Source organism: Physeter macrocephalus, chromosome 10, assembly GCF_002837175.3.
Source record: "Physeter macrocephalus isolate SW-GA chromosome 10, ASM283717v5, whole genome shotgun sequence".
Classification (NCBI taxonomy): Eukaryota; Metazoa; Chordata; class Mammalia; order Artiodactyla; family Physeteridae; genus Physeter; species Physeter macrocephalus.
Window position 1 is genome coordinate 7,415,793 of NC_041223.1, and position 7,831 is coordinate 7,423,623.

The 7,831-nt window shown below is 47.0% G+C and overlaps 1 long non-coding RNA gene across 3 annotated transcripts in view; it reads right to left on the reverse strand.

The window, feature by feature from the left end:
* Nucleotides 1-64: 64 nt before the first annotated feature.
* The window catches only part of LOC102978756 (uncharacterized), a 10,326-nt gene continuing 2,559 nt past the window's right edge, over nt 65-7,831 (reverse strand). The window contains exons 2-4 of one of the 3 annotated variants that reach the window (XR_003681601.2): nt 1,919-2,052; nt 484-632; nt 65-394 (exon numbers count right to left, since the gene is read on the reverse strand). This is a non-coding gene — a long non-coding RNA (uncharacterized lncRNA). Of the gene's footprint in view, nt 395-483; nt 633-1,918; nt 5,177-7,831 lie in introns of those variants that run through there. The other 2 variants (XR_003681602.2, XR_449117.3) reach the window with 2 other exon arrangements.

A 7,831-nucleotide genomic window follows, 5' to 3' on the forward strand; every position in this document is an offset into this window, starting at 1 on the left:
CCCGGTTCCCCTGCATCGGCAGGCGGACGCGCAACCACCACGCCACCAGGGAAGCCCCTGATTTTCCACTTTTTAAAAGTAAATTTATTTATTTGTGGCCGCGTTGGGTCTTCGTTGCTGCACTCTGGCTTTTCTCTAGTTGCGGCGAGCGGGGGCTACTCTTCGTTGCGGTGCGCGGGCTTCTCATCGCTGTGCCTTCTCTTGTTGTGGAGCACGGGCTCTAGGTGTGCGGGCTTCAGTAGTTGTGGCTCACGGGCTTCAGTAGTTGTGGCTCACGGGCTCAGCAGCTGTGGCTCGCGGGCTCTAGAGTGCAGGCTCGGTAGTTGTGGTGCACAAGCTTAGCTGCTCCGCGGCATGTGGGATCTTCCCAGACCAGGGCTCGAACCCGTGTCCTCTGCATTGGCAGGTGGATTCTTAACCACTGCGCCACCAGGGAAGCCCCTAATTTTCCACTTTTATCTCTCCTCCCCCAAAGCTCCTCACCTGCTTCTTTGCTCCAGTCAGGGGTTGCAAACTCAGATGCCTCCAAGTGCCAGGCGAGTGAAATGAATTCTTGATGACAGAGCCAAAGATGATATTCTTAAAACACAGTCTTTAGCAAACGGCATCACTGTCACCCATCATTGTCGCTCCTGCCAAGCACGCAAAGCCAAGTTCACCGCCCCCCTCTCCTCTGAGCTCCCGCCACGCTCTCCACTCGGGTTTAGCCAGAGCATCCGGGCATTCAGTACATAGCCGGGTGGGGCCAGTGTCCCTCCAACCATCAGAGACAGGTGGTATTTCCAGCAGGGGTGAAGGTGCTGGAAGCCAAATAATTGGCCTGTCCACTGGGACAGGGCGCCCATGAGAACTTGATCAAACCAGGTCCCAGCTCATCCTCCTGAGAGGCTGGAGGGGCCGCCAGGCTCCAGGGTCCAGACCGCGCCTCTGGGCAGCCAGCCCCTGTGTTCCGCTCCATCCCTCTGTGAATCTCCTCGGGCGCTGGTTCTAGACTGCCCTACTTCCTCCGTCTCCAGTATCCCAACCCGCCCCCGGCCACGCTCTGAAGATGAAGATGAACACACCTTCTACTCTGGGGGGGAAACAGACCCTGAAGGAAACTCCCTCAGCTTCCTGCCTGGGGGACAGCAAGCTTCCCGCTGCTGGATCAGGGCTCTCGCCTCCCGTGCCCCCTTCCCTGCCCCGCCGACCATCTATCGGCGGGTGCTTTGCAGCTGTGGCCTGTCTTCTCCTCCCCCTCCGTGCTGCCGATTCCCTCGCTGCTACGGTCAAGGAACATTTTCAGTCTTTATCTTTGCACAGTGACGCTCTGGCTGAGTGGGAAGGGAGCTCGGCCAGTGCTGATGAACAGAGTCCGGTGTCCCCGGACGGATGCTCTGTCTGGGCTGAACACTGCCACGAAGCTGGGAGAACCCTCCACCTCCCCTCACTGACCTGGGTACAGAGGAGCTGCCTGGGAGAAAAATACTAGGATGCGGATACCCTAATGCCTCTTGAAGCACGGGGATATAAAGGGGTGAACGATTTGTGGGAAACCACCCAGACTTCCTGAGAGAAAGTGTACAGTTAAGGGGAAAAGGCCCTTACGCACAGAGGTCTACCCAACACCGTGACGTCAGGTGGGACGGACCACTGGTTTGAGACAGAATATGGGGCTAATTCGAGGAATCCGTTCCGACCCTGACGCCACGGTGCAAAAAGCACACTTCTGTACGCTCTGCGGAAGAAGGATCGCGCGACTATGACCATTAAAGATCGCGACGGTTTGGACCCCCAGGCAGCTTTGTGTTGTTACAGCCATGACTGAACATGACGGGGAGGATATCCTCCCACTTACCTAAAGCTGCCCTTTCTGAGTACAAGGACAGACTGGAGCTCACTGGGTGCGGGGGCCACCAGAGTGAACAAGTCCCTTTACCTAGCAAAGACACAGTGATGCCGGAGTGTTCTGACACCACCAGCAGGGGTGGCGGAGGAAGGACGAATCTCTGGCTTGACCTTCAGTAGAGCCGACGTGCTTGAAGCTGCTCGGGCAAACTCCGAGGATTTGATCTGCGTTAAGGCAGGAGAAGGAAGAGTTTTTAGGGACGCACCGTTGAGAAGCTATAGAAAAGGCTGAATTGGGGAACACAAGTGAATAGATCGAGATGTACAGAGAAATGACGAAAGCTTAAGCTGCAGGGCTCCTCCCTTCCACGGGCCCCGTGGCAGACGGTGTTTTCCACGATGGCAACAACAGGACCGCCCATCACGCGTGATCCTCCCACGGTGTGAGGTCACGCTCCTCCCACTGAAAGCTGGGGTCCATGTGTCCTCCCTGGCGGTCTGAGCAAGTCTGTGATTATGGTGGGGGTGATGCTTGTGACTCCCCAGGCTTGGTCATAAAGGAGATAGGAAGCCGGCTGCTACACTTCCAGAAAGCCCAGGATCCACGCAGAGGCCACAGGTGCTCTAGCCCACATGCGACCTGAGGTCCCAGCGACAGGCAGTATCCACCCTGAGACACGCGAGTGAGGAGCCCTTTGAGATGATCCCAGACCCAGCCAGCATCTGAACTCGAGCCCCCAGGGAGCCCGAGTGAGAGAGCCGCCTGGCTGAGCCCAGTCAACCTCCAGAATCGTGTGAGATGATGAAATGATTATTCTCATTTTAAGTCACCGTGTTCTGCGGTGATTCCTACCACAGCAAGAGACGCTTCAACGGCCCTTCTGAGGCTCTGGAAGGGTCTTAGTGAAACGGAGCAGGACCCTATGGTCTATGCCCCCCATGTCCTCAGCCTGTCTTTTGTCTGTGGAAAAACTTTAGCCAAAGAATAAGTTTAATCAGAGAAATGAGAAAATGCAGAAACAAAGGAAAACAGTCAAAGGAGACCAAATAATAATAGTTTAGTCATTAAGCAGAGTCAAGGACCTTTGGTTCCTCCTCAAGGGCTATAGATAATATTCTGAGCCACATCCTGTGAGCTGTCTTGCAGATACTGAAACCCACCAGGTGGAAGAAGTCAACCACATGATGACCAGGCTGTAGCTGTGACATAAGCTGCTACAATTCCGAAAATTGGCCTCAAGGAAATGGGAACAAACCGACCCTGGAACTGAAATTAACTGTACTTAAAACAATCAAGATGACGCCCTTCAGAGCACCTCATGATTAATTTCAAGATGACGGTCAGAGCGGACTGTGCTGTTTCTGCAGGTAGCCCCCTCCTGCCTATAAAAGCTCCTGCCCACCAGCTGTCGGTGGGGGCTGGGGTGGGGGGGGCGGAGGTGGCCTTTGGACAGGCACCTGCCCTTCCTCCTGGTTGCAAGCATCCGAAATAAAGCAAACTTTCCTTTCCACCAAGCTTGACTCTTTACTGGCTTTTGAGCGGCCAGCAGCCAGACCCCACTTTCGGTTACACTAGCAATGTATTCATGTGGTCGTATGCGTTTGTAAAGTTTGCAAAATAAAATATTTTAGACAAAATTGGCTAAAACCTCTGCTTCTTTCCACACTGACCTTCCCTCCATCTCTTTAGGTTAAACGGCACTGGAGCGGGCGTGGGCATTTTTGGGATTCAGCTAAAGGTGAACTGAGTTTGGGTTCGGTGGGGTGCATTTGTGTGGCATGGATTCATTCCCGTGTGAGTTACTGCTGGCCGTCCCGGTGCAAAATGGCTTCTAGAACATTCCTAATATCCACCGTGCTGACTGACCTGACAGGAGTGGGAAGGACCATGGAATGAATCACGATAATGTGATGTGATATGCGCATGTGAAATGTACCAAGCTAGAAGAGAGTCTTGGGAAGTATTCCAAATCTTACAGCTCATACATAATAGTAGTTTGATGGAAGTTTCCCTAAATTTGACAACAATCCTTAAAAGCTGTCTTTCATTATCCATAATAAGATATGAAGCTGAAAGTTTTTAAATCTACCAATAAGAAAAGGGTAGAGAAAGAATGAATTATTTTTCTCTTCTCTCATAGAACATGACGTTACAAAATCATTGTTGTATGGAGAGTCAATCAAAGAACACGCAGCCAGATATGTTGGGGCAAAAGCATTACAGAGGTAGGTCAGGAATTTGTTGAATAAAATATGCTATTTTCCTGGGTTTCATATATATTTGGCGGTAGTGGTGGGCAGAGCAGACTTTGTGAGGAGCCTGGGCCATTGAGATTTGGCTGAGTAAGGTGTTGTGACCTCATTTGTTCTCACCTGCTGGGACACACAGGTACATCTCACTTGAATTCTCAGAAGCATCTGGGCACGGCTGACCACTCCCACCTTCAAAAAAAGTCTCACTTTCCTTGGCTTCTTTGAACCCCTACTGGCAGTCCCCTCCAGCTAACTGTTCGCCACCTCAAAAGACTTGCCTTGAACACTCCCTCACGTGCTGTGCAAAAATAAACTCAAAATGGCTTAAAGACTTAAATATAAGACATGACACCATAAAACTCCTAGAAGAGAAAATTGGCAAAACTTTCTCTGACATAAGTCATAGCAATGTTTTCTTAGGTCAGTCTTCCAAGGCAAAGGAAACAAACGCAAAATAAACAAATGGGACCCAATTAAACCTAAACCTAATTAAATGTAAAAGCTTTGGCATAGCAAAGGAAACCATAAGCAAAATGAAAAGACAACCTACAGACTGGGAGAAAATATTTGCAAATGATGCGACTGACAAGGGCTTAATTTCCAAAATATACAAGCAGCTCATAAAACTCAATAACAAAAAAACAACCAACCCAATCAAAAATGGGCAGAAGACCTAAATAAACATTTCTCCAAATAAGACACGCAGATGGCCAGTAGGCACATGAAAAGATGCTCAACATAGATAATTATTCGAGGAATGCAAATCAAAACTACAATGAGAGGGCGAGACTTTCAAGATGGCAGAGGAGTAAGACGTGGAGATCACCTTCCTCTCCACAAATACATCAGAAATACATATACATGTGGAACAACTCCTACAGAACACCTACTGAATGCTGGCAGAAAACCTTAGACTTCCCCAAAGCCGTGGGGCTGACAGGGTCTTGGTGCTCCAGCCGGGTGTCAGGCCTGTGCCTCTGAGATGGGAGAGCCGAGTTAGGACATTGGTCCACCAGAGACCTCCTGGCTCCACGTAATATCAAATGGCGAAAGCTCTCCCAGAGATCTCCATCTCAACGCTAAGACCCAGCTCCACTCAACGGCAGCTCATAAAACTCAATAACAAAAAAACAACCAACCCAATCAAAAATGGGCAGAAGACCTAAATAAACATTTCTCCAAATAAGACACGCAGATGGCCAGTAGGCACATGAAAAGATGCTCAACATAGATAATTATTCGAGGAATGCAAATCAAAACTACAATGAGAGGGCGAGACTTTCAAGATGGCAGAGGAGTAAGACGTGGAGATCACCTTCCTCTCCACAAATACATCAGAAATACATATACATGTGGAACAACTCCTACAGAACACCTACTGAATGCTGGCAGAAAACCTTAGACTTCCCCAAAGCCGTGGGGCTGACAGGGTCTTGGTGCTCCAGCCGGGTGTCAGGCCTGTGCCTCTGAGATGGGAGAGCCGAGTTAGGACATTGGTCCACCAGAGACCTCCTGGCTCCACGTAATATCAAATGGCGAAAGCTCTCCCAGAGATCTCCATCTCAACGCTAAGACCCAGCTCCACTCAACGACCAGCAAGCTACAGTGCTGGACACCCTATGCCAAACAACTAGCAAGAGAGGAACACAACCCCGCCCATTAGCAGAGAGACTGCTTAAAATAATAAGGTCACAGAAACCCCAAAGCACACCACCAGACATGGTCCTGCCCACCAGAAAGACAAGATCCAGCCTCATCCACCAGAACACAGGCACCAGTCCCCTCCACCAGGAAGCCTACACAACCTACTGAACCAACCTTAGCCACTGGGGGCAGACGCCAAAAACAGTGGGAACTACGAACCTGCAGCCTGAGAAAAGGAGACCCCAAACACATTAAGTTAAGCAAAATGAGATGACAGAGAAACACACAGCAGATGAAGGAGCAAGGTGAAAACCCACCAGACCAAACAAATGAAGAAGAGATAGGCAGTCTACCTGAAAAAGAATTCAGTGTAATGATAGTAAAGATGACCCAAAATCTTGGAAATGGAATGGAGAAAATACAAGAGACGTTTAACAAGGACCTAGAAGAACTAAAGAGCAAACAAACGATGATGAACAACACAATAAATGAAATTTAAAATTCTCTAGAAGGATTCAGTAGCAGAATAACTGAGAAGAAGAATGGATAAGTGACCTGGAAGATAAAATAGTGGAAATAACTACTGCAGAGCAGAATAGAGAAAAAAGAATGAAAAGAATTGAGGACAGTCTCAGAGACCTCTGGGACAACATTAAACTCACCAACATTTGAATTATAGGGGTCCCAGAAGAAGAGAAAAAGAAAGGGACTGAGAAAATATTAGAAGAGATTATAGTTGAAAATGTCCCTAATATGGAAAAGGAAATAGTCAATCAAGTCCAGGAAGCACAGAGAGTCCCATACAGGATAAATCCAAGGAGAAACACAATAAGACACATATTAATCAAACTATGAAAAATTAAGTACAAAGAAAAAATATTAAAATCAGCAAGGGAAAAACAACAAATAACATACAAGGGAATCCCCATAAGGTTAACAGCTGATCTTTCAGCAGAAACTCTGCAAGCTAGAAGGGAATAGTAGGACATATTTAAAGTGATGAAAGGGAAAAACCTACAGCCAAGATTACCCCACCCAGCAAGGATCTGATTCAAATTCGACGGAGAAATTAAAACCTTTATAGACAAGCAAAAGCTAAGAGAATTCAGCACCACCAAACCAGCTTTACAACAAATGCTAAAGGAACTTCTCTAGGCAGGAAACACAAGAGAAGGAAAAGACATACAATAACAAACCCAAAACAATTCAGAAAATGGTAATAGGAACATACATACTGAAAACTACCTTAAATGTAAATGGATTAAATGCTCCAACCTAAAGACATAGACTGGCTAAATGGATAAAAAAACAAGACCCATATATATGCTGTCTACAAGAGACCCACTTCAGACCTAGGGACACATACAGACAGAAAGTGAGGGGATGGAAAAAGATATTCCATGCAAATGGAAATCAGAAGAAAGCTGGAGTAGCAATTCTCATATCAGACAAAATAGACTTTAAAATAAAAACTATTACAAGAGACAAAGAAGGACACTACATAATGATCAAGGGATCGATCCATGAAGAAGATATAACAATTGTAAATATTTATGCACCCAACAGAGGAGCACCTCAATACATAAGGCAAATGCTAACAGCCATTAAAGGGGAATCGACAGTAACAGAATAACGGTAGGGGACTTTAACACCCCACTTTCACCAATGGACAGATCATCCAAAATAAAAATGAATAAGGAAACACAAGCTTTAAATGATACATTAAACAAGATGGACTTAATTGACATTTATAGGACATTCCATCCAAAAACAACAGAATACACTTTCTTCTCAAGAGCTCATGGAACATTCTCCAGGAGAGATCATATCTTGGGTCACAAATCAAGCCTTGGTGAATTTAAGAAAACTGAAATAGTGTCAAGTATCTTTTCTGAGCACAACGCTATGAGACTAGGTATCGATTACAGGAAAAAAGCTGTAAAAAATACAAACACATGGAGGCTAAACAATACACTACTAAATAACCAAGAGATGACTGAAGAAATCAAAGAGGAAATCAAAAAATACCTAGAAACAAATGACAGTGAAAACACAATGACCCAAAACCTATGGGATGCAGCAAAAGCAGTTCTAATAGGGAAGTTTA